Raw genomic sequence first — 25,423 nt, forward strand, 5'->3', positions numbered from 1 at the left:
AATTGATCTTGTCAAAATCACCAAAAATCATTGTCAAACCCAGTGGCTTTTTCTTCATTCTCGTTTTACTTGACCTGTTAACAGTATGCAACACAGATGAGAATGGCCTCTCTTTTTTGACTAACTTCATGCTCAGAGCTGGGGAAACATCACACAGTCTTGATTTTCTTCCTAACCCACTGAACTCTACTCAGTTTTTATAGCTGGTTCTTTTACTTCTGCCTGACATCTGAAAGTTGGGATACCATATGACCTGGCTTTCAATTTTCTTGTCTACTTCCCTTCGCCTTAGTTCTCTTCTGGTCCCATGGTTTTAAATGTTACTATGTGCTAATGAATCCCAAATACACACACAGACACACACACACACTCTCTCTGACCTGAATTTCATTTTGTTTTTTCCATTTTCAGCTCACTAGAAAGAAAAACAATGCTTAAATGTTTCAATGTCTCCATATATGGTGAACTACAGCATTTGTTTGTTTTCCTACGTGAAGTGTAATGATTTTCAATGCCTTTCTGGGTACTTTTGGAGATGGCAACAAATCTAAGCCAAGAATCCACGAAAGGCCAAATTCTTCCTTGGTTCATTTGCCTTTAGACAATTTTAAGAACATTCTATCAGTTTCTCAATTTTGTTGATTAGCAATCAACTGATTTGGCATTCTTGGTCCACTGGGCTTATCCTATGCCCGAAAGGTAGGCACTGTCGTTCCCAAAAGAGGCAGTGCTAGAGATGTCATGGGCATGTGGGACCTCAGTGGCCCTCTGACCTGATTTTTCTTTAGACAGATGAAGAGACTGAGCTAGAAAAAGTTGATAGAAGTAGTCCAAGCCCACACAGCCAGTTGATGGCAGGAACAATATTGAATCTGAGATTCCAAGTTCTTACTTTTTTGCTTTTCTCTGTTATATCTTACTACATCTTTTACTGCTGTTGAAAATACAGACATTATCTTGTATGAATACATTAAACTGCTCTGTCCCAACTTTGTTATTTGCCCTTATCCACATTCACTGGGATAATCAGTAGAGTTATTTGAGCATTGAATATGATCTACTTCATCTTTAGGCATGGAAATTAATTATTAGCTCAGAAATATAAACTGGTGGTTTATAGGACATTGCTTATGAGTCTGGGCATCACCACCAATTGTGTGAATTAATTAACTGGTCAACTAACTGGGCATTCTCCAATATGAAATAAGTGGGTTGGATAAGTGGCCTATGATGTACTTCTCAGCTCTTGTATTCTGGGTTTTTATGAACTATCATTGCAACTCCCAATTATCTTGTCCATAGGTGCATTTGGAACACATAATAATCCTTTTAGGTCTCAATTAAATGAGATTTTGTTTTTTAGTAGCTTAGACAGTTTTGCTTCCTTATTTTTCATGTTGCTTTCAGTGCTTAGTACACTAAACCTCTAATATTTTTTTTCCTCCAGATTACCACTAAGTATGTGGTGACCTGTCATTCTGTTCTGACTAGTCTGTTCATTTTGTTTTGGGTCAGGGAGAGGTCTATTGCTAAAATCAGTAGAGAAGAAAATCTCTCATGGGTACTCTACAGCATCCCAGGGTCTAAGTCAAAGGTTGTCACACTTAGGACAATCAATATGCCTCTGGTTAAACCAGATGTTGGTGCCTGGTCCGAAGGCCCTATGAATCCTCATGGGGAAACTGATTTCAGAACTTAGCCCGAAATAGATGCTTAGGACAGACCCTCTTTCTTGGACCTTTTGAGTACAGTCACAAAAGGTGAGCCACAGATAGAAGAGAGTATCAGAGACTCAGAGGCATGATGTGTAAAGGCTTAAAGCAGAAGCAATGAGGTAAGAGAAGACATAAAGTGGAGAAAAGTTATAAAAGGAAGGAAAGTAAGTGAAGAGATGAGAATGGCTGAGTCACACTAATTGTGGACTCACTAGATAAACAAACCTGAGGCGATGCCCAGATGACTAGAGCTCTTGTCACACTGTAAGAGCTTCAGATACTATTACTACACCATGCTCTAGTTCTCTGTGAGACTAGGCCACGTACAAGGGGCTTCTTGCAGCTCCACAGTTTTCCATCTGTTTTTCTAACAATTTCTATCTTCTCAAGTAACCTAAGTATGCCTCTGTACCTTGCCAAGTAAAAGAGCCTAAATAACATGGTATCTTTGTCAAGTCCACACCCTAAACTGTTGGAGTGCCTGTATATTGCATGGCAGTAAGCACGCATACAGTGAGCCAACATGCAGTAAGCATTCAGTAAAGTTTGCTGAATGAAGCTGGGGGGATGTGATTACTTTAGGAGTTATCGAGTCCATGTTAGGCTGTGAAAGAGTATTTCTATTTCCGGATCAAGGTGTATCCAAAGTTATCTGAAAACTTGTGGGCTAGAGCAAAGTGAGGCCTTGTGAGAAAGTGAAGGAAGAAATAGTTTAAGTAGCAAGAATACCAAGAAGGGCCTTGACTCAAAATATTTTTGCCTCCGACTTGCCACAGTGCCTGAAATATAGACAGGATATTAACTCCTTCAGTGGAAGGCAATGGCTTTCCAAGTGCTTGCTTACAAAGTATTTATGTTCAGAGACAGGAGTAACAAATAAAGCTGTTATCATATTTCATACCTTAGTGTGCATTCATTCAGCAAATGCATTTCTAGACAGATTTTTTTTTTTTTATCCTAGGAACTGAGGAAATAGGAGTCTTGATGGTGTCAGGTCATGGAGAGTTGGAAGGTGGTACTTTTGGAGCATGGAGCACTGCCGAAAGAAATTAGGATGACTATATGGAACAACATAAATTCTGGGGTTACTCCTAGTGAAGGGAAGAGGGAAAGAAATAGTAGGGATGTCAAATTTTTCCAGGCCGCATTCTAGATGACCCCAATTACCACATGGTAAGCTTCAAGGATGATATGCGTTGTATGACAAAGATTCTAGGTTTTGGAATAAGAATATCTGAGCTTTATCCTCCACTGCTATTTAATATATGTGAAACTTGGGGTTTCTGGCTTCAGTTTCTTCATCTATAAAATGGGAGATAACAAGATATCATTCTTCAGAGGAAGTGGTAGAAACCATCTGAGAGAAATGGCGGTCAAATGACTTCAGTAATTGCAAACTGCATGTGTTGCAGTTCAGTCTGGAAGGAACAGTGATGTAAGAGTAACCTTAGTTGAGAGTGGGCCCTCTCTGCTGCTAAGGGCCTTGATCTCTGCCTAGGCCCAGGGTGAAGTACATGGATTGACTTTTCTCCCACCTCACATGACTATTGTGGTTATTCATCAAGTCAAAGTAAATCTAGAGGTTTTTCCTGGGGAAAAGTTATGCCTTCTTTCTTGATAGACAAGAGCACTGGCATTAAAGACACTTGAGCCATTTTTTTCCCTCATACTTTTCTCATCCTTTCTTTTATAAATCTCTTCCAACAGATAGGTATGACAGTTACAAAGCTCTGATTGCAAATTACAGAAAACCTGAATCAAGCTAGTTAAAGTAATATTGGAAAGTTAATGGTTTATATTATTAAATGGTCCAGTTATAGATTTTCAGGTAAAGCTTGATCCAGCAGCAAAATGATGGCATCTAGGGCCTGATTTCTTCCAGTTGTTTCTCTGTTCTGTCCCCCATAGTATTTGCTTTATTTTAAAGCTGCTCATCATGATCCTAAGATAACTGCCAACTGATTCACTGCTCTTGTTTATCAGGAAAGAAAGCATAACTTCTTCCAAGCAAAAACCTCTAGATTTACTTTGATTGGATGAACTTAGGTTACACACTCCCTTTGAACAAATCTCTAGCTTGAGGAGATGATATATTGAATAGTTTAACCTAAGGTAAATTATCTACTCTGGGGCTAGAGGTGGATTCAGTTGTTTTAAAACCCCATGGATCCCAAAACAGTTTCTGGGCTAATAAGAAAGTGAATGGGGAGAAACGGATACTGAGGAAGTGCCACTAACAAAGACCACTGTTATAGGTTAGAAAATAATGCCATCCTTATATGAAAAGCTGCAGTGTCCAAATGCGTAGAGATTCTGTCATTTGAAAACTAGAGCACATGCTGTTTAAACCAAATTTGATGTGTCTACTGTAACAGAAATTGACTTTCATCAATAGGCGTGATGAGCAATCATTAACCTTTGGATTTTGCAATTTTATAAAGCATTGAATTCTATACTTCTGTGCTCTCAGAAGGGAAGCTTTTTTTGTTTATACATTTTGGTCATTTTTAACATGCTCTAAATTAAAATAGAGAATGTACTTTTTTTTCTTCTAGTATAAAATCGAATAAGCAACAGCACAATGCAGGAAGTCAGTCTAGCCACAGCAAATCTGTACTTGTTTTTGTGAGAAGATGGGAAGAATGAATATTTGCCCTGTGGCATCAATTTCCTGTTTAATGTTCTCCAAGAGGCATTTGAAAAATGCCCAGCAACACAGATGTACGTAAATGCCACACATAACTTGTTTTAGTGAGTGGAAAGAGGAGTCTATAAAATTATGACAAGGCTGGTTTACCCTCACCTCCTGATAGTTGGTGAATCACTCTACCTTTAACTTAATGATTTGGAGGATGGGTTATTCCAGAGTTTGGCATTGGAAGAACAAGCAGTATAGGAATAGCATGGCTTTTGGCTTCTTAGTCCAAGTTCTTATTCATTTAAGGCTACTTTTATCCCAAAGTTTGCCATATTTCTGCTGGAAATTGCCTATAAGAAATATATACATATCAGGACAGGCTTTATAAAGCAAGCAAAAAAAAAAAAAAAAAAAAAAAAAAAAAGCCCTCCAAAACCAGAAACCTATCTTTAAGATTTGCAGACACAAATTTGTTTTCAAACCACAGAAAAACATATGTGCACACCACATAATATCTCTTATGGCCTGGGCAGATATGTTCTTACACCAGACCACTCACACACCATTTTTGGACATCTTATTTAAAAGGTCATGATGTGGTTGAACAACCAAAACCTATTTTTGTTCAACAACTAATCTCTAGGGTTACTATAGAATTTAAAACCTTGACACACAAAAGAAAATTCAGATATAAAGAATTTGTCCTCTAACATACCCTTTTGAGCTACCTCCTGACATAAAGCAATATGAGAAATAATCGTTATAATCTATTAAGCACCTAGTCTGAACAAGAAAGATCTTTCTATATGTTAATGCTAATCCTTACAATATCTCCATTGTCCCATATCCTTCGTCTTATAGATGAGAAAATTGGGACCTTAAGAACATAAATAACAGCCAAAGGTCACTCTGGTAGTTAGCGGGGCCGCATTCAAACCTAGATCCATTTGGCCATAAAGCCAAAGCTCTTTTCTCAAATTTAGAAATTGTCAATCTAGAATTCCTAAATGGGCCTCAGAAGATTCTCAAGAGCCTAAAATTAAGTGCAAATCTGTAAGTATATGTGTACATGCACTTTTCTGGGTAGAGGATCTAAAACTTGTTTCAGATTTATTCAGCTGTATTTACAGAGCCTATCACAGTCTTGAAGACAGTAGGTACATAATAAATATTTGTTCAAAAATAATATGGGTCTGTGACACTAAAAAGGTTAAGAACCATTGCTTTTATTATGTATTCCAGTATTGCTACAGCTTATCCCATTATCTATGCTATGGTTTAACAGATTTGAATTTCCACTACTACTGGCTTTGTTTTGGACACATAAATTCATTCTTTTTTTAAAAAAGAAGGTTTAAAATTCAGAATCTAGTTGATATGCCATTTAAAACTATTTGATATCTATATTAAAAGATGAAAAACTTTTAGACACTATTGTCCAAGGATGATTTTTCTTAAACAGATCACAACGGTGCAAAGGACTGCAGACTATTTAGACTAGCAGTACAGAACAGAAATATAATGTGAGCTCCAAACGCAAATGACATTTGCAATTTTAAACTTTCTAGTAGCCACACTTTAAAAAGTAAAAAGAAACAGGTAAAACTAATTTAAATAATAAAGTTTATTTAAATCACTATATCCAAAATATTATCATTTCAACCTACAAACAATATCAAAGGTTACTGAGTTATTTTACATTCTTCTTTTCATGCTAAGTCTTGTAAATATAGTGTGCATTTTACAAACAATTCAGAAGGCTCCCTTCTTCATACTTGGTGGCCATATTGGCTCATAGCTGCCATACTGAACAGTGCACATAGAGACTCAGGTGACTGAAAGAGGTGGACAAGGTTGATGGAGGCCACAACAAGTAGGAAGAAAGTGCAGCAGATTTTGTCATGTGAGGAGGCACTTCAGTGATCCAAGGTACAATGACGTTAGGTCAGGCTGCCAGCTCATATTGCCAAAATTGCAGCTTTGTAGGTGATCATTAAGATGGCCCAAGAAAACAGTGTAACGTTCAGCATTTCAGCAGAAGTCTTTTCTTATTCCAACAGTCACCTTTTCTTGGAAACGGACACGCACATGGGTGCACGTGTAGGGGAAGACGTGATGCAGTGACTAAAGTTATGCCTAGCAATTATAATAATTTTGTTCTTTTAACCACACCTAGAGCAAAGGATCTAAGGGTTGTTTTTTTTTTTTATATGGAGTATTGTTCTGCCACCCAGGCTGGAGTGCAGTGGTGCCATCTCGACTCACTACAACCTCCACCTCCCTGGTTCAAATGATTTTCCTGCCTCAGCCTACCGAGTAGCTGAGATTATAGGTGCCCGCCACCATTCCTGGCTAATTTTTGTATTTTTTAGTAGAGACGGGGTTTCACCATGTTGGTCAGGCTGGTCTCAAACTCCTCCTCAGGTGATCCACCCGCCTCGGCCTCCCAAAAGGATCTGTAAATTTTATTGTGTGAGGTTTAGGCAGTCTCTGGCTCCTTAGGAGAGAAAAGAGGAGTCGAGATCCAGAGTTGCATTCTTCCATTTTACTGATAAAGGAAGGAGGCAACAGAGAGCCTGAGAGGATAGACTGCAAGACCAGACCATACCTTAAAAGAGCCCATGAAATTCTGTTCTGCACCCTGACCAAGTTTAACTCACAGATCCTGCAAGTGCTTTCTGAGACCCTACAAAGACTTATCTTACTCTGTGCTATGGTTTCCCTCTTCTAAGGCGGGACATACTGCACACTTGAAATACCTTCCACTACTAGGCAGGGCAGTTGTGTTATCTTGAAACCCACAGATGTAAAGTAACTTTTGAAATTATATTTCTTCGTCTAAATTTTTCAGTTACTTAACATGACAAGCATAATATTGTCTTCCTCCACAACATACTTATAGTCTATTTGGGAATTTATACTTTGGTTAGCAGGGGTACCATACCTGGAATTTCCCCAAATTGAGAAATTATCTGAATCCATTTGACATGGTTCCATTTTATCCCTGGCCTTAATTTAAAGGATTTATTTTAGATCGAATGGTAGATATTTTAAACTTTAAAAGAAAAAATATGTGAAGACCTATAAACAACTTGAGGAAAACAGAAATATTGTTTACTTGGGAATCCTCAATTTTAACAACCTCGTAGCATCCTGATAAATTATGAAGCATTTATAAGATAAATCCAAATTGTCAGAGACTAGAATGAAATCATACTCTAGACTGTTGTGAGGTTCCACATGACTGGAAAAAATTTCTTTAACACCACTGTTACTCACCACTACTGTTACCAACACCATCACCAGCATTACTACTACCATAATTGTTACTATTATAGTCAGTCTGCCATATCCACGAGTGCCATATCCATGGTTTCAACCAACGACTGATGGAAAATATTTGAAAAATAAAAATAATGCAACAATAAAAGTAAAAAAACACAGTGTAACAGCTATTTATATAACATTTACATTGTATTAGGTATTATAAATAAACTAGACATGATTTAAAGTATATGGGAGTATGTGGGTAGATTATATGCAAACACTATATTATTTTATATAAGGGACTTGAGCATCACAGATTTTGGTGTTGGGGAGGTGGTTCCTAGAAATAGTTCCCTGTGGATACTGAGGGAAAATTGTACTACCATCATCACCACCACCACCAACATGCCTCTCTTTCCATTTATCTGCTCCATGTGGTTGGGAAAGGAACCTAGGAAAATAACATTTTATGGGGAATTTCTTTTGCACTTAGGGCTACATCTTCCCAGCAGGTTACAGGGTCATGGCGTGATAGGAACTGCAACGTGCAACATCTGCAAAGCAATCTACAACCCAAAAACAATTTTTTCCTGCTCTATAATGATGCAAAGTTACTTGCTGAGCTACCATTGAATAGTAGAATAGAAAAGTTGAAGAAAGCAATTGACTAGCAGGGTGAAGATAAAAGTCAGAGATGACTGCTGCTGAAACCCCATGGGGAGTAATGACATAAGAACTCTTAGGACTTAATTCATAACGGAGACAGTCAGAATGTGGAGGAGTGGATGGATAGGCAATGACTCATGTTCCCTGCCCAGGGTGCAACCTCAAAATAGTGAGACTGATCTAACAGGCACATATAAAAACCAGTCTCAGAATTGTACTCACTAGTCATGGATGATCTTTGTGCTGGTTAATTTCTAAGATTGCTTTTGTAGCAGAGTGGTGCCCTTCTCACAGCTAGTTTACAATCAGAAGCAACTGAGGAGGCCGGTTCCTCAACGTTATGATCTTGAGAAAGCTTCCTAATTTTCCAAACCTTTGTCTTCATCTGCAAATGAGAATAATTCAGTATAAATTAGAAAATGCATGCCTCATTACATAGAATCTTCAAAACATATTGGGAATGATGGTGATAATGTGGACCTTGTTTACTAGGAGAATGCTTGCCTTATCTCTATTTATCCCCTCTACATTCCTAGGAAATAGGTATTATTATCATCTCCATTTTATAAATGAGCAAGGTTGCTAAAGCTCAGCAAAGTTAAGGTCACATAGCTTGCAGAAAGATTTCTTCTTCTATATAACTTGATCTCTTTAACACGTAAACTGTGTAATTTGCAATAGTTTGAAAATCAACGGAAGATGAAAATGATTCAAACTCCCAAAATAAATACATATAGAAAAAGTCACTGATCTGGACCAACTGCATGCAAAGAAAATGCAGTTTTACTAAGAATTGACTTGGCTATACAGGCTCTCTTTTGGTTCCATAGGAAGTTTAAGGTGTTTTTTTCCAGGTCTGTGAAAAAGGTCATTGGTAGCTTGATGCGGATAGCATTGAATCTGTAAATTACTTTGGGCAGTATGGCCATTTTCACGATGTTGATTCTTCCTAACCATGAACATGGAATGTTTCTCCATCTGTTTGTGTCCTCTCTTATTTCGTTGAGCAGTGGTTTGTAGTTCTCCTTGAAGAGGTCCTTTACGTTCTTTGTTAGTTGTATTCCGAGGTATTTTATTCTTTTTGTAGCAATTGTGAATGGCAGTTCATTCTTGATTTGGCTCTCTTTAGGTCTGTTATTGGTGTATAGGAATGCTTGTGATTTTTGCACATTGATTTTGTATCCTGAGACTTTGCTGAAGTTGCCTATCAGTTTCAGGAGATTTTGGGCTGAGACGATGGGGTCTTCTAGATACACAATCATGTCGTCTGCAAATAGAGACAATTTGACTTCCTCCTTTCCTATTTGAATAAAAACAAGCAATGGGGAAAGGATTCCCTGTTTAATAAATGGTGTTGGAAAAACTGGCTAGCCATGTGCAGAAAACAAAAACTGGACCCCTTCCTGACACCTTACACTAAAATTAACTCTATATGGATTAAAGACTTAAACATAAGACCTAACACCATAAAACCCTAGAAGAAAATCTAGACAAAACCATTCAGGACATAGGCGTAGGCAAGGACTTCATGACCAAAATACCAAAAGCATTGGCAACAAAAGCCAAAATAGACAAATGGGACCTAATCAAACTCCATGGCTTCTGCAGAGCAAAAGAAACAGTCATTAGAGTGAATTGGCAACCAACAGAATGGGAAAAAATTTTTGCAGTCTACTCATCTGACAAAGGGCTGATATCCAGAATCTACAAAGAACTAAAACAGATTTACAAGAAAAAAACAAACAAGCCCATTCAAAAGTGGGTAAAGGATATGAACAGACACTTTACAAAAGAAGACATACATGAGGCCAACAAACATATGAAAAAATGTTCATCATCACTTGTCACTGGAGAAATGCAAATCAAAACTACATTGAGATACCATCTCACGCCAGTTAGAATGGCGATCATTAAAAAGTCTGGAGACACCAGATGCTGGAGAGGATGTGAAGAAACAGGAACACTTTTACACTGTTGGTGAGAGTGTAAATTAGTTCAACCATTGTGGAAGACAGTGTGGCAATTCCTCAAGGACCTAGAAACAGGAATTCCATTTGACCCAGCAATCCCATTACTAGGTATATATCCAAAGGATTATAAATCGTTCTACTATAAGGACACATGCACATGAATGTTCATTGTAGCAGAGTTTACAATAGCAAAGACCTAGAACCAACCCAAATGCCCATCGATGAGAGACTGAACAGGGAAAATGTGGCACATATACACCATGGAATATTATGCAGCCATCAAAAACGATGAGTTTGTGTCCTCTGTAGGGACATGGATGAACCTGGAAACCACCATTCTCAGCAAACTGAAACAAGAACAGAAAATCAAACACTGCATGTTCTCACTCATAGGCTGGTGTTGAATAATGAGAACACATGGACACAGGGAGGGGAGCAATACACACTGGGGTGTTGGGGGGAAATAGGGGAGTGACAATGGGGGGTGAGGAGTTGGGGAGAGATAGCATGGGGAGAAATGCCAGATATAGGTGATGGGGAGGAAGGCAGCAAATCACACTGCCATGTATGCACCTATGCAACAATCTTGCATGTTCTTCACATGTACCCCCAAAACCTAAAATGCAATAAAAAACAAAAAAGAAAATGCAGTTTTATTAGTTTCAAGGACATACAGTACCAGAAAATGACTAACCAGTGTTGGCAGTTCAGGCCCAGATTTTGTAAACAGATAAAAATGATTAGCATATCTAAAAAGACTGATCTTGCTTTCATGATGGTTAATACTGAGTGTCAACTTGATTGGATTGAAGGATTCAAAGTATTGATCCTGCGTATGTCTGTGAGGGTGTTGCCAAAGGAGATTAACATTTGAGTCACTGGGGTGGGGAAGGCAGAACCACCCTTAATCTGGTGAGCACCATCTAATCAGCAGCCACTGATTATAAAGCAGGCAGAAATACTGAAAAGGCGAGATGGTCTAGCCTTCCAGCCTATATCTTTCTTCCATGTTCGATGCTTTCTGCCCTCAAACATCAGACTCCCATGTTTTCCAGTTTTGAGACTGGGACTGGCCCTCCTTGCTCCTCAAACTTGCAGACAAACCTACTAGAGAACTTGTGATTGTGTAAGTTAATACTTGATAGACTCCCCTTTATATATATCTATCTATCCTATTAGTTCTGTCCCTCTAGGGAAGTCTGACTAATACATCTCCATTTTGAATAGTGATTTATAAGTAAAACTGAAATTGTTTTCTCTGATAAGTAAATGTTTATTTTCAACTATTACTTAAAATGTTAATTTACTTACTAAGCAATTTTTTTCACAGATAGCATAAAAGTACACTTCAGTTCAATTCCTACAGAAAGAATAAAAAAATTAGAGATTAAAAAGTCCAAATTGTTTTATTTTAAATGTTAAAATTTCTAACCAGCTTGTCTTTTTAATTCTTTAAAATATAATGTTCTAAATAAGAGTAAATTTCAAAATGTTTTTCAAATCTTAGTTATCCAAACTTCATAAGAGATTTATTCTGGTATCAGCTATGTCCTTTTTTACTTTACAGAGTTTCTGAGAAATGCATTTTTTTTCTCAGATGAAATACTTGTGTAATTTCTGAGTATTCCTTTTAATAGAAAATGGAAAGACAGAGAAGAAAGTGTTCAGACTATAGGCTTTGGCAACACTGGTGGTAAGACTGCCTTCAGTCATGGACTCGAGACTTCCATTCACTTTGGTGTTTCAGACACGACCCAACTTGGGTGTGAAATCTTTTAGCTATTGCTGTTAATCCATGTAAACTATCTCAGTGAAATATGTTCTCCTTATAAGTTAATGAATTATTGCAAAAGAACAATGAGATTTTTTTATTAGATATGGTGGTCCTGAACCATGCCAAATATTTTGTGGTTTTCTGGGAATACAGCAAAGGTAGTTATTAGTATTGAAATAAATGCAGATCTTGGTAAGTCCCAGCTGTTGAACATATGATCACTACTTGGGAGAACAAATAGCAGTTATTTTTTTCATCCCTAGATTACATTCTGCTATTGATATGTATATATAACTACAATGAACAATTAATGGGAGTTACACACAGAGAAAGGAGACTAAAGGACTACATTTTTTTCTGTTGCCTACATGAAACTTCATTTGGTTGATATCTGTCTAGAGTTAGATTTTCCATATGACACAAATACTGTGTTAGTATTTTAATTCAATTTTGATAGGATGTTTCCTTTATAAAAGCCAACCAGGAATCTGTAATAAATTTTTACTAGGTGGTATTTGGTTTTTATTGCGTATTTGTAGATATAACTAAATGTAATGTTCAACAAACAAATACTAAGCACCTGCTTTATGACCAGCACTATAACCTGGACAAGCAAAGGAGAAGCACCAGACACTGCCTTTCAAGAACATTAAGTCTGAGTAGACAGGTCAAACACATTTACCCATAATCATAGATATGGAGGGTTGAAAGGTACCTCAGAGATAATACAATCTTGCATATTGAAATACAAGTTTGCATACTGAAATTCCAACAGAGTTAACAGAAACAAATTAAATATCCGAACAGGTTGAGCATTGTATCATGTCAGTGTTTACACCTGATATTAAGGGACAGCTGCTTTCTTTCTCAATGAGTTTTCTGCCTCCCAAAAATGTGGGTCTATTCTGATCTTTTTCAGAGTGTATATAATTCCAAGCTTTCCAAAATTTCTCAATTTTTAAACACTGTCAACTAATTTGAGTTTTACTAAGGCTGAATGAAACACATATGTGGGTCTTATCCAACTGAGACAGAGAAGGACCCCTCTGAGGAGCCTGCTGGGCACCTCCCACCCTGCGCTCCAAGCATAGAAATAAAGGAAAATCTTTATTTAGCCTGGGTGCAGTGACTCACACCTGTAATCCCAGCACCTGGGGAGGCTGAGGCAGATGGATTACCTGAGATAGGGAGTTCAAGACCAGTCTGGCCCACATGGTGAAACCTTGTCTCTACTAAAAATACAAAGTATTAGCCAAGCATGGTGGCATGTGCCTGTAGTCTACTTGGGAGGCTGAGGCAGGAGAATCACTTGAACCTGGGAGATGAATGCTGCAGTGAGCCGAGATCGTGCCACTGTACTCCAGCCTGGGTGACAAAGCAAGACTGTCTTTTTTTTTTTAAAAAAAAAAAAAAAGGAAATGAGCAACTTGATAAGCAATAAGGTAATAGTAACTTAAAACAACAGCCAAGAAAGTCATTAGATGTTTGATTCCCTATAGAAACTAAAGATATTAATAACATCCTAACATAAGTCCCTGAGTTGTTTTTCAGAAACTTGGACACTACCAAATGGAAAATGCTGTCTGCTGGCATGTAGACTTCAGATAAGGGGGAACCAAGGACTGAACTATAACCTCTGTTCTTTGTTCTAAATTTCTTCCTGAGAAGCCTGGAGGAAGTCACATCCACAGGCTCAACATTCCTTTCTGTGGACTCTAAATTTTTAGACAAAGCTTCACCTCCTTAACCAATAACGAAATCAGAAAATCTTTGAATCTACCTATGACCAGTGGTCCCCTGCTTTGAGATGTCAGGGCTTTTAGGTCAAGCCAATGTACAGCCTGCATGTGTTGATTTAAGTCTTTACTTAAAACCTCTGCCTCCCTGCCTTTAAAAACCCCTGCATGCAAGCCATCAGGGAGTTCAGGTCTTAAGCATGAGCTTCCCAATTCTCCTGAATTGGTATCCTGTAATAAATGCCTTTTTTTCTTTTACTGCAAATCTCAATGTCAGTGTTTGGCTTTGCTGCACTAGGCAGGCAGACCAAAGTTTGGCTCAGTAACACAATCTGTGGCCTGCCATTTTGCAACCTCTGGTCTGCAAATGAAAGGCTTAATCCTTTGATTTTACAGATGTTGAAAATGGTCTGTCCAAAGTCTGCAATTGTTAGCCAGGACTCCCAGTCCAAAGCTTTCCTCACATAACTATATCCTCTCTCAACAAGAAAATAACTAGATGACTCAAAAAGGAAAACACTGTGTTATAAAGCAATATGTTAAAAATAAATTAAAGCACAAGATAATATAATGAAAACTATAGAGGTAAATCCTGTGGGGAGGAGAACTAATATAATGTTCATGGCAGGAAGAATTTGAGAAGACTTTTTTAAAGGTGGTCTTTCAGCTAGATTTTGAAGAAAGTGACTAATAAAAATTGACATAAAGAAGCATGAATGGAATTCAGTAGAGAGGAATAGAATGAAAAACACATATGTCTAAGGATTGGCAAATAAATATGCAAGACATCATAGAAAATTAGTTGGCTTAATCGGGGAGTAAAAATTATGTCAGCATAATTCATTCAACAAATATTTATTGCGTTCTGTGTGTCAGGCACTGTTCTAGGTCTTAGGAATATAGCAGCCAGCAAGAAAGTCAAATTGTAGGCCCTTGTAGGTTATTTATTCTAGTGGCACAGATAGATAATAAGCAAGTGAAAAATAATATAAAGTACTATGAATAAAATAAAACTCAGAAATGTGACAGTAGTGGCTGTACGTGTACAATTTCAAACAGGATTGTCAGGAAAGGCCTCGCTGAGAGACAGCATTTGGACTGAGTCCCAACAGAGGAGAAGTCATGCAATGACCCATGTGAAGAACTCTCAAGGCAAAGGGAAAAGCTAGCACACAGGGCCTGGGTAGGAAGGAACAGGAAGAACTGAGCATGTTTATAGCAGAGTGAACTGTGGCAAGGGTGGTAGGGAATGAGGTCAGAAAGACAGGCAGACACTTCTTAGGCCTGGGTAAGGAGTCTAGAATGAAATGAGGTTTCCTACAGGGAAGAAGTATAAGTTGATTATAAATGGAGTGTTTCCAACAAGGAAGTAGCATTATTTGATAAGAAAAGGAAGTAGATAATAGAGGTCCTTGAATTGAAGTGGACAGAATATAGTCAATTTCTGGGAGATGATATAAGTTTCAGTGGGCAGAACAAGAATGAAAAATAGGGATTGAGAGTCTCTTCTGTCTGCTGAGTGCAGAATGGGTTGGGGTCAGGAGCTCTGGGTGAACCCTGTTGTAGATGCTGAGGTAGGAGGATTATAATTCAGTCAGGAGTGGTAGAAGTGAAGAGGAGGAAGTAAGTATCACGAACACTAAACAGAATGAATGGATTTAAGTCACAACAAATGAAAGAAAAAAAAGTTGTGAGAAACGTGCACATTTCAGTGCTGGAAAGCCATTTTAGGAAGTGGCCTTGGTAACTAAGATGAGAGAGAACTATCAAGATATAAACTTTTAGGGAATCACCAGACATGTATTATTACAAGCAATTGGAAATATAAAATTAGAGGCCTTGGGGGTGACACGTCAGGGCAGCAGAGAGGTTTGGAACTACTTTTGTATCAATAAAAATGGAAGCTAACAAGAGGTTTAACTCCCAAAAGGCAATGGAAAGGAAGAGAAAGAAGTCAAAAAACAAAATCCTAAATATATCCACTGCAAGGGTGAGCGTTAAGTGTCGCTAGGTGTTTATTCTGTTTTATTTTTTAAATTGATCTGTTCAGTCAAGGAAAAAAGAACAAAGTCCCTCTGTGAACTCAGGGCTGGAAAAAAAAATAAGCTTGCTATTCTTTATCAATGTAATAAATAAACACTAATATGTTTTATTGTAAGAAAGTGTTATTTGAGACAAAATTTAAAGATACTTAAAATTTACACTCAGTTCAATGGCATCTCTGTAATCTTTACTTGCTATTGATGATTACTCAATGTCTGAATGTAAACTTGAGTCTTTTCCTGGAATCTCCAGCCTCCCTATGGAGTCTAAGGCTGATAGTCCCAAACTTGAAAGCTCTGAGTTTGCAAATTAAACCAAACAAAACTTCAGCCAGACTTAAAAAAACAAACAGCTCTTTACTTTAGCCATAGAAAAGCATTAATTTTATCTTTCAACAAAAATCAAATTTGATAAGACCTTTAATAGAATAACTGTCTTAGCATAGCACAGAGCAGGAGATCATTTAAGAAATAAAGCAGTTGATTGTTTTGTAGGAAGACACTATACTATTGTCATTTCCTCTTTAAAAATAAGAATCGAAGTCCAGGCGTGGTGGCTCATGCCTGTAATCCCAGCACTTGAGGTCAGGAGTTCAAGACCAACCTGGGAAATATGGAGAAACCCCATCTCTACCAAAAAAAAAAAAAAAAAAAAAAAAAAAAAAGCCAGGCATGCTATTGCATTCTTGTAGCCCCTACTACTAGAGAGTCTGAGGTGGGAGGATCCCTTAAGCCCAGGAGGTGGAGGCTGTAGTAAGCCAAGATCATGCACTCCAGCCTGGGTGACAGAGTGAGACCCTGTCTCAAAATAATAACAATCAGCATTATAAAATGAGTATAGAGAAAAAGAGTAAGAACCAATTTTGCCATTCAAATTGCCACATTATGCTGAGAAAATTATTCAATTCCAAAAAATTCTAAAGGAATTTCTTTAAACTGTTTTTAAAATGCTTCCATTTTTGTGTTTGGTTTTTGGGAAAATTACTAGCATTGTTTTTGTAAACATTAAATGTGTTCACCAGTGCTCATCAAGAATTAAAACAATATAAATCTGAACATGAAAAAAATCGTCTCGCTTTTCACCACATATCATTATTAAAAGTATAAAAACGTATCCAGATGCTTTCTCTGCATATACGCAAATGAGAAGATAGGTAGATAGAAGGATAAAATGTAGTAGGGAGATAGATAGAGAAATACTTTAATGAAAGTTAGGTACTGTGTTGCTATTTTTCATAAATTGTATTGCATTTCATTTGACCTGAATTTCAGTAGAAGAAAAGGCAAAAAATAAAGGAGGAAAAAGATGGAAAAGCATTATAGTACTTTGGCCTATAGTGCCATGCAATTATCTATGAGGTAAGCTAATCTTTGTGATTTAGTAGACATTTATTGGCTTTATATAGTTATGTTAAGGTACATGTTTAACACTTCATTTTGACATATTAACTTGATTAACCTCATGTTTAACCCATTGAGTTATAATGTACAAAATGGCTTTCCATCAAGAGAACATACTTTTCATTGATATATGCTAAAAAACTAAGAGAATATAGCACAGGCAGTCTTCTCTCTGCACAGTTCTGATATACATGAATTTCAGTTACCACATTTTAATTAGATAATACTAGTCCTCCATTAACACAGTTAAAGTTTCAGTTACCATGGTATATTAACTGTAGGTAACCATATAAAGTACAAAGTTTGCTCCTAACTCTTGACAAATCACTATGTAAATAAAAGACACATATCACAATCCATGACGAATTACATCACTTCCTTCAAAATAGTGTGTGATTGGTCACTGCACATCTGTTATTCAGTATACTCCCAGAGAGTACGGTGCATAGCTGTATTGTCTTCTTGTCTCCCAGTGATGAACCCCATTAACATTTTCTAAAAATGGGTAATCAAAAAAGTGAATTGACTAACAAAGATGGAAGTGCAGTAAATACATGAAAAGTGATAGTGCTGGAAATGAAACTTCAATCCAATGTAAATGAAGTTACAGAAGAAAATGCTGACTGTGGGAATGTTGACACTGCTGGGGTTTCAGAGCTTCTAGATATGCAGCCAGAGGAACTCATTATCATCAGTGAGGAAAGTAGTTGTGATGAAAAGGATGACGATGTCCCAGAGGAAGTGACAGGAAAATATTTCACATTAAAGAAAGTCTGGGAGATATTTCATGACATAAAAAATGCAAATAATAAACTGTTGGAAGCTGATTTAAACCTAGAAAAGTATATACCGTTTGCCAAGGCATAGAAAGGATATGGTAAGTTATACAATGAGAAGAAGGAAAGTACTGTTGAAACTACTCTTGATGAGTTTACAAAAAAGCAAAACACTTTGATCCTCAATGTTTCTAATGTTTTACTGCATATTAAATGTTTTTACTTTTTTTTCATTTCTTTACACATTTGAAATGACTGTAAGAGGGTTTTTAATGTTTTCTCAAAAATTTGTCAGGGACCTGCAATAATAATTTCCCACTATTATTATTTTTAAATATATATTTTATTGCGTTTTAGGTTTTGGGATATATGTGAAGAACATGCAAGATTGTTGCATAGGTACATACATGGCAATGTGGTTTGCTGCCTTCCTTCCCATCACCTGTATCTGGCATTTCTCCCCATGTTATCCCTCCCCAACTCCCAACCCCCACTGTCCCTCCCCTAGTTCCCCCTGACAGACCCCATGTGTGATGCTTCCCTCCCTGTGTCCATGTGTTCTCATTGTTCAACACCAACCTATGAGTGAGAACATGCGGTGTTTGATTTTCTGTTCTTGTTTCAGTTTGCGGAGAATGGTGGTTTCCAGGTTCATCCATGTCCCTACAAAGGATATGAACTCATCGTATTTTATGGCTGCATAGTATTCCATGGTGTATATGTGCCACATTTTCCCTGTTCAGTCTATCATCGATGGGCATTTGGGTTGGTTCCTCCCACTGATTATTAAGATCACTTCCCATGGCTTCTGCTTGCAGTCTTTTTCATGATCCTGTGCAAAAGTGAGGTCTGCCTATATTTAATTATATCATGCAAATTAGCACTTAAATATATTTTGTCTCCATTTCATGTATCTTGACTTGAAATGTATCTTGAAATGTTTCATGTATCTTGACTTGCCTAACTATATTTTAAACTACTTAAATGCAGAAATAAGGCACCCTCTAACTTCTACATTGCCTACCTTACTTAGCACAGCATTGAATATTTGGTAAGTGCTTAATTTGTACTTACTGGTTCACTAGTTATTCTTATGTTGAATGTTAGGGTGTTGATAGTATGAAGTCATAACAATAAACATTTTTTTTTCATTAGAGTATAAGCTTTACTCATTCTACTTTCATGTTAGGGCTACAAATATGACCTCTAGATTGTACCCTGCCAGCTCTAAGATGCACTGCTGCAAACAGTGGTCTGTGGATTTCCTTCATGTATAACCTGTATAATCCCACAGGCAGCCCTGATGCCCATTCCTAGCACCTAGAACAAAGGCATGGAAAAAATATTTATTGATGAATTTAATAATTACTATGACTGTGCACTGCTTATTACTTTGTGCCAGATGTTTTATATATTATCTCATTTTATCTTTAAAATAATAATCCTATGACCCCAATTTTATAGATTAGAAAAGTTTAGCTCAGAGAGATTAAGTGACCCACCCAGGAAGGACATGTTAGAGCTGGAACATGACTCCAGGGCTGTCTTATTATAATGTGTCTCAGCCACTACACTGATGAAAAACTGACATCAGTGCCATCAAATGATGGTGAAATGGATTATGTAGAAAGATGATGCAATTAAAAATATCTTCAAATTAATTTCTTTTTTAAAATCACAGGCCTACTTTGACAAGGTGAATACTTCTTATCAAATTTATTTTTGCATAATTTCCCTTATGATATTCCTTTTTAAAAAAACTAATTTTCAAAAAGAATCACAAAAATATATTTCCTATATTAGCCATAAGTGGTAAAGTATTAAACACAAATGATAAAAACATTATATTATAATCATTTAGGACAGTCTCTATATTTATGTCACTTTAAAAAGCTCTTCTGTTATATAAATGTATGAATAACATGTTACATTTTCAAAAGTTCACGTTTTTAAAAAATTGTTTTTCTGCTTTGATATATTGCTATACAAACACTTGATAGGCACTTCTGGCTAATAAACTATTGATTGCAGGGGAGAATTATCACTGTGGTACTATACAAACTATAAATGTCTATTCATTTTAATTTCTTACCATAGTAACAGCACACTGGATCAACCACAGTAGGCTTTTCATGGGAAATCCCAGGTAGCACATGAAACTTGAAGAGGCCATCATGGACTATAAGAGGCTGTGATGGAACTGGGTAAACCCACTATTACTAGAGGGGTGTTATCACTATCAACTTGGCAATGCCATTGCTTCACACTTTACTTTTACTTTGTATGCAATAAAATATGCTTTTGACTACTCTTCTCCCCACCAAATAGATGCATATATACTATTTGGGGGAAGATTCAATTTGAATCCACTGCCTCACTATCTAATTTCTAGTCCCCAGCCCCTTCCCCTTTCCTCCCTGAGGATTCTGTGTTAAAATTTTAAAATCGTGATTTTATTCTTTGAATTTAATTCTTTGATATTTGTTCTACTTTTAGACCTCTTGCTGTGTGTTATTCACAATGTCTTTTTCTGGCAGTTCACTTTGCCTTCCTTCAAAACTTGTCTTCCTTTTCTTTAATCAAGAAGATCAATTCATTTGGAAGATCAACTGAATTTAGTAAATGCTCAGGTAATGCGGCACCTTGGCCTGTATTTGGGACCTAGAATGATTCTATCAATAATGGTTAGTAGGACCCTTCTGTTGATATTTTCTCTCTCAGATATCTCAGCCTCCTTGGGGCTTAAATCATATCACCTATGTGCAGATTCAATCATTTAACAACTGTTTATTGAATACTTACTATCTGCTGGGTCTGTAGATATGGTGGTGAAAAATAATCTTACTTTCATTGAGCTTACATTTTCATGGGGAGGATATGAAACAAAATAGTAAGTAAAAGAATAAGCAACATAAATTCTGATAGATAAGTGCAACGTAGGAAAGGAAAAAAATTTCCTCTACTCTTTAAGTTTCTGTACATGAAACCTGTGAATTAACTGAGGAAAAACATACACATATGATTTGATGTTAATCATGTTACATGGTATGGGAGCTTCATGAGTAAGACATGAAAATCCCAAAGAAGTAGTTGGACTCAGGGATCATATACCACCTAAAAAAAAAGGGCAATAAATTGTGGAGAAGAAACTAGACAAAGGAAAGGGGTTTGGTTCATAGGAGTGGTAAACTGTGGGAACATGACTAGGAAATACACGGGTGAAACTAATAAAATTTAAGAATAACCCTTAAATTTTATTATTTTTGTGCACATTCAACTCAATGCCAACTCCTCATATCTGGTGACAAGAATCTTCTTTTCTTTCTGGTACCAGGAAGACACTTTTTTTTTTTTTTTCCAGAAAATTTATGTACTGCTTTTAGGCAGAAAGTGGGGAGGGCAGAGAGCCATTTTTGCATCTGCTGTCTCTTGATTAGCTTTAGCTCAAATGGTTAATATATCAAAGCAGCTCTGATCCCCTTCACTATGAAGGCAATAAGTGGGTACTATGATGGGATGGGAATGCACTACTTTAAATAGGGTGATTAGGGATTAGGTTTTTAAGAAACGACATTTGCTCTGAGAACCGAAGGTGATATACTGGCAATCTGCCAAAATCCCAAGAAAGACATTTGCAAGCAGAGGAAGCAGTACTGCTACCCTGAAGTAGCAATGAGTTTGTCCTGTTTGAAGAATAGAAGAGGCCAGGTAGCTAAAGAAGGATAAGCAAGGGTGAGTGTGGAGGAGGTAAGGCCAAGGAATAGTCAGGGGCTGGATCCTGTGAGGCCGTTGTGGGTCATGGGAAGGCAATTGGGTTTTATTCCAAATGTAGTAAGGGGGGACTTCTGAGGATTTAAAGAGATAGATACAAGTCAAGGTATATTTTTAAAAGTTCCCTCAGAATATGTCTGTAAAATGGATTTTAGGAGGCAGATAGTGTATTAGTCTGTTCTTATGCTGCTAATAAAGACATACCCGAGACTGGGTAATTTATAAAGAAAAAGAGGTTTAATGGACTCACAGTTCCACATGGCTGGAGAAGCCTCAAAATCATGGCAGGAGGCGAAGGAAGAGCAAAGGCACATCTTACATGGCGGTAGGCAAGAGAACATGTGCACAGGAACTCCCCTTAATAAAACTATCAGATCTCTTGAGACCTGTTCACTATCATGAGAACAGCATTGGAAAAACCTGCCCCCATTACTCAATTACCTACCACCAGGTCCTTCCCATGATATGTGTGGATTATGGGGGCTACAATTCAAGATGAGATTTGGGTGAGGACACAGCCAAACCATTTCAGGTAGTAAACATGGGAATAGTTGAGAGCTGAATGGTGGCCTAGACTAGGTGACAGCAGTAGAAATGGGAAAAAGCAGATAGATTTAGAATATATTTTAGAAGTAGAACCACCATGACTTGCTGATGAAGTAGATGTAGGAGAAAGGAGAAAGAGGTAAGGAAAGAATTTTTAAAAGACTATTAGGATTCTGACTTGACTACTATGGTGTGTTTACTAAGAAGGGAAGACCAGGGTAAGAACAGGTTGGGAGTGAGGAATGAAGAATTCTGTTTGAACATGTTTAATGTGAGATGTCTATTAAATATCTCAGGGAGATGTGTACAGTAGAGCTTGGGTTTCAGGGGAGGTTGGCTTCTCACCTCCAGGTTTGAAGAAAAGTATAAAGAGCAAACAGTTTAAGAAAAAAAAATCTATCTTGAAATTAGACATGCTAGGTTCAGTGGCTCATGCCTGTGATCCCACCACTTTGGGAGGCCGACACAGGCAGGACCTCCTTGAGGTCAGGGGTTCGAGACCAGCCTGGCCAAAATGGTGAAATCCTGTCTCTACTAAAAACGCAAAAATCAGCTGGGTGTGGTGATGCAATCCTCCTGTAATCCCAGCTACTTGGGTGGCTAAGGCAGGAGGATCACTTGAACCCAGGAGGTGGAGGTTGCAGTGAGCTGACATTGAGCTATTATACTCCAGCCTGGGTGACAGAGCGAGACTCTTCTCAAAAAAAAAATATATATATATATATACCTTCACTAATTAATGTTTGGGTCAACCGCCTCATTTTGGGGAAAAAAATGACTCATGATGGTAGGTTGATACCACAATGTACTTCTGACATTTGCTGTCAACTCAGTGTAGACAGTATTTCTCAGAGTAGCATTTTCAAAGTGTACATCTGGGAATGTTCCAAGCAATTTCCCAATGGATTCTAACGTTAGACTTAATGGATTTAAATCCCAACTCCATCACTTACTAAGTTTGTGACTGTGGCAAATTACTAGATTCTCCACATCTCAGTTTCCATGTGTATAAAATGGAGATAATAGTGACTTCGCAGGTTAGATTTCATCAGAGGCCTCTTACAATCTTATGTAAAAATTACATGGAGGGAGATATAAGAGCAATAAAGCTTATGTTGTCTATGGCTCCCAAAGCTGAAGCCAGAGCTGGACTAGCCCAGGAGGAGTTGGTTAAGGTGCTCAATTCAGCAATGTAGAAAGAACTGAGCTCTTTCCATGGCCCCTTCCATTTTGAGATGTACTATGAAGATAGTGAGGCAATACCAGTCTTAGCCTTGGGCTATTAAGACTTGCCTTAAGAAAGAATACATGTTTGTTGTTCAGACAGATACCCCTAATGCAGTGGTTCTCAAACTTAAGTGTGCATTAGAATCCCCTGGAGGGTTTGTTAAAGCTGAGACTGCTGGACCCTACTCACAGAATTTTACATTGAGTAGGTGTTGGATACAGTTGGAACAAATTTCCAGGTGATGTTGATGCTCCAAGGACCACCCTTTCAGAATCACCGCCCTAATGCATCTTAGAGACCTAAAAACTTGGTATGACTGACCTCATAATCTGTACCTGTCACAGGCATGAGTTATCCATATTGGCAACAATGTTAACAATGAATACAACACTCTCAAACTATGGGGAAGACCCCTCCAAATATAGTGTCTCTCAGCACCAAAGAGAAAATTCCTGGCTTCTAACATCAACTCTATCAGAAACATAGTTGACATAAAGAATATTAAGTAAGAAACTTCCCTAAAAAGCACCTTTCCCTGTGTTGTATATCATCCTAAGGCTTGGCTTCCCTAGCTGGGACCTTTGCATTCTCCATAGATTGCATTAACTATAGAAATTGGGACAGGCAGAAGCCTGACGAGAATTATAACTTCCATGCCTCATTTGAAACGGCACACTTCCTCATGGAGACTTATGTGATCTAGCTTAAGAATTTCATCTGGGGCTTTCAATCATACCTTAGGTGGTCAAATTTGGCCCAGAAGAAAAGGCTGGGAGTTTGTCCTAGTCCTAGTCCCAAAAGAATGTTTCATTTCTACTTACAGACAAGTAAGAATAAAGTAGTTTTTTCTTTAATTCATTCTGAATTGTGTCATTTTTCTCCCTGTCTTAGTCTGTATGGGCTTCTATTGACAAAAATACCATAGACTGGCTGGCTTATGAACAGTAGAAATTTATTCCTTACAGTTTTGGAGGCTGGAAATCCCAGATCAGGTGCTAACATGGTTGACTCCTATGAGGTCACTCTAGGCTGTAGACTGCTGACTTCTCATTGTATCCTCACATGGCAAAAAGCAGAGAATAGCATGTTCTCTCATGACCCTTATAAGGACACTAATCCCGTTCATGAGTGCTCTGACATCACGAGTTCATCTAATCTTTACTTTCCAAAGGCCCCACATCTGAATACTGTCACACTGGGGAGTAGGGTTTCAAGATATAAATTTGGGGAGGGGAACACTTAGTCCATAATACTATCCTCCTATTTCCTGAAGGAAAGTTATTGTGCAGGTTTGTTTCATTTGGATCCTCTGGTCCTGAATCTTCAAGTCAGAGCATTTAATATTTCCTATGGAGGCTTTCTTAATATCTGATTGGAAGCTAAATCTCCTGTCTTGTGTCACAATCTCCTTGACTTTTTTTTTCTCCTACCAAACATCCCTATTGCTGTTTTCCATTTGCTTTCTGCAACTAAGGGGTCTATCAGTAGTCAGGTCAAGCTAAGTTCTGCTGCAGTAACAAGTGACCCTAATATTTTTGTGATAAATGAAAACTTTTTTCATTTACATTAATTCCTCATTCACGTAAATAGCAGGTCATATTCAATGTCATTCCATTCTACTTATTTTTTCCCTGTCATCCAAGCCATTAATAGTTTCTTTGGAATCTACAAAAGTTCTGAAGCCATCTTTAGTTGAAAGATCGAGAAAGGGAAGAAAGAGGTTAAACAGGGAGAAAAAAGAAAAGATGTTCCTCTCTTTTTAAGAAGCTTAAATAAATGGACTTTCATCCATATCCACAAAACTATGCTTCAGAGGAAAATTGTACCTGTCCTGCTCAGCATAGGCTAATAACATTACCAATTGTTGGTGGTCATTTTAGTCATTGATCATGT

The 25,423-nt window shown here is 37.5% G+C and overlaps 1 long non-coding RNA gene across 2 annotated transcripts in view; it reads right to left on the minus strand.

The window, feature by feature from the left end:
- LOC105713580 (uncharacterized) overlaps positions 1-25,423 on the minus strand; it is a 116,233-nt gene that overhangs the window by 72,210 nt on the left and 18,600 nt on the right. For both annotated transcript variants that reach the window (XR_001106587.3, XR_001106588.2), the window contains exon 3: positions 8,509-8,671. This is a non-coding gene — a long non-coding RNA (uncharacterized LOC105713580). The remainder of the gene's footprint in view (positions 1-8,508; positions 8,672-25,423) is intronic.

This window comes from Aotus nancymaae, unplaced genomic scaffold (genome assembly GCF_030222135.1).
Source record: "Aotus nancymaae isolate 86718 unplaced genomic scaffold, 86718_ANA_hifiasm-v0.15.2.pri h1tg000019l, whole genome shotgun sequence".
Classification (NCBI taxonomy): Eukaryota; Metazoa; Chordata; class Mammalia; order Primates; family Aotidae; genus Aotus; species Aotus nancymaae.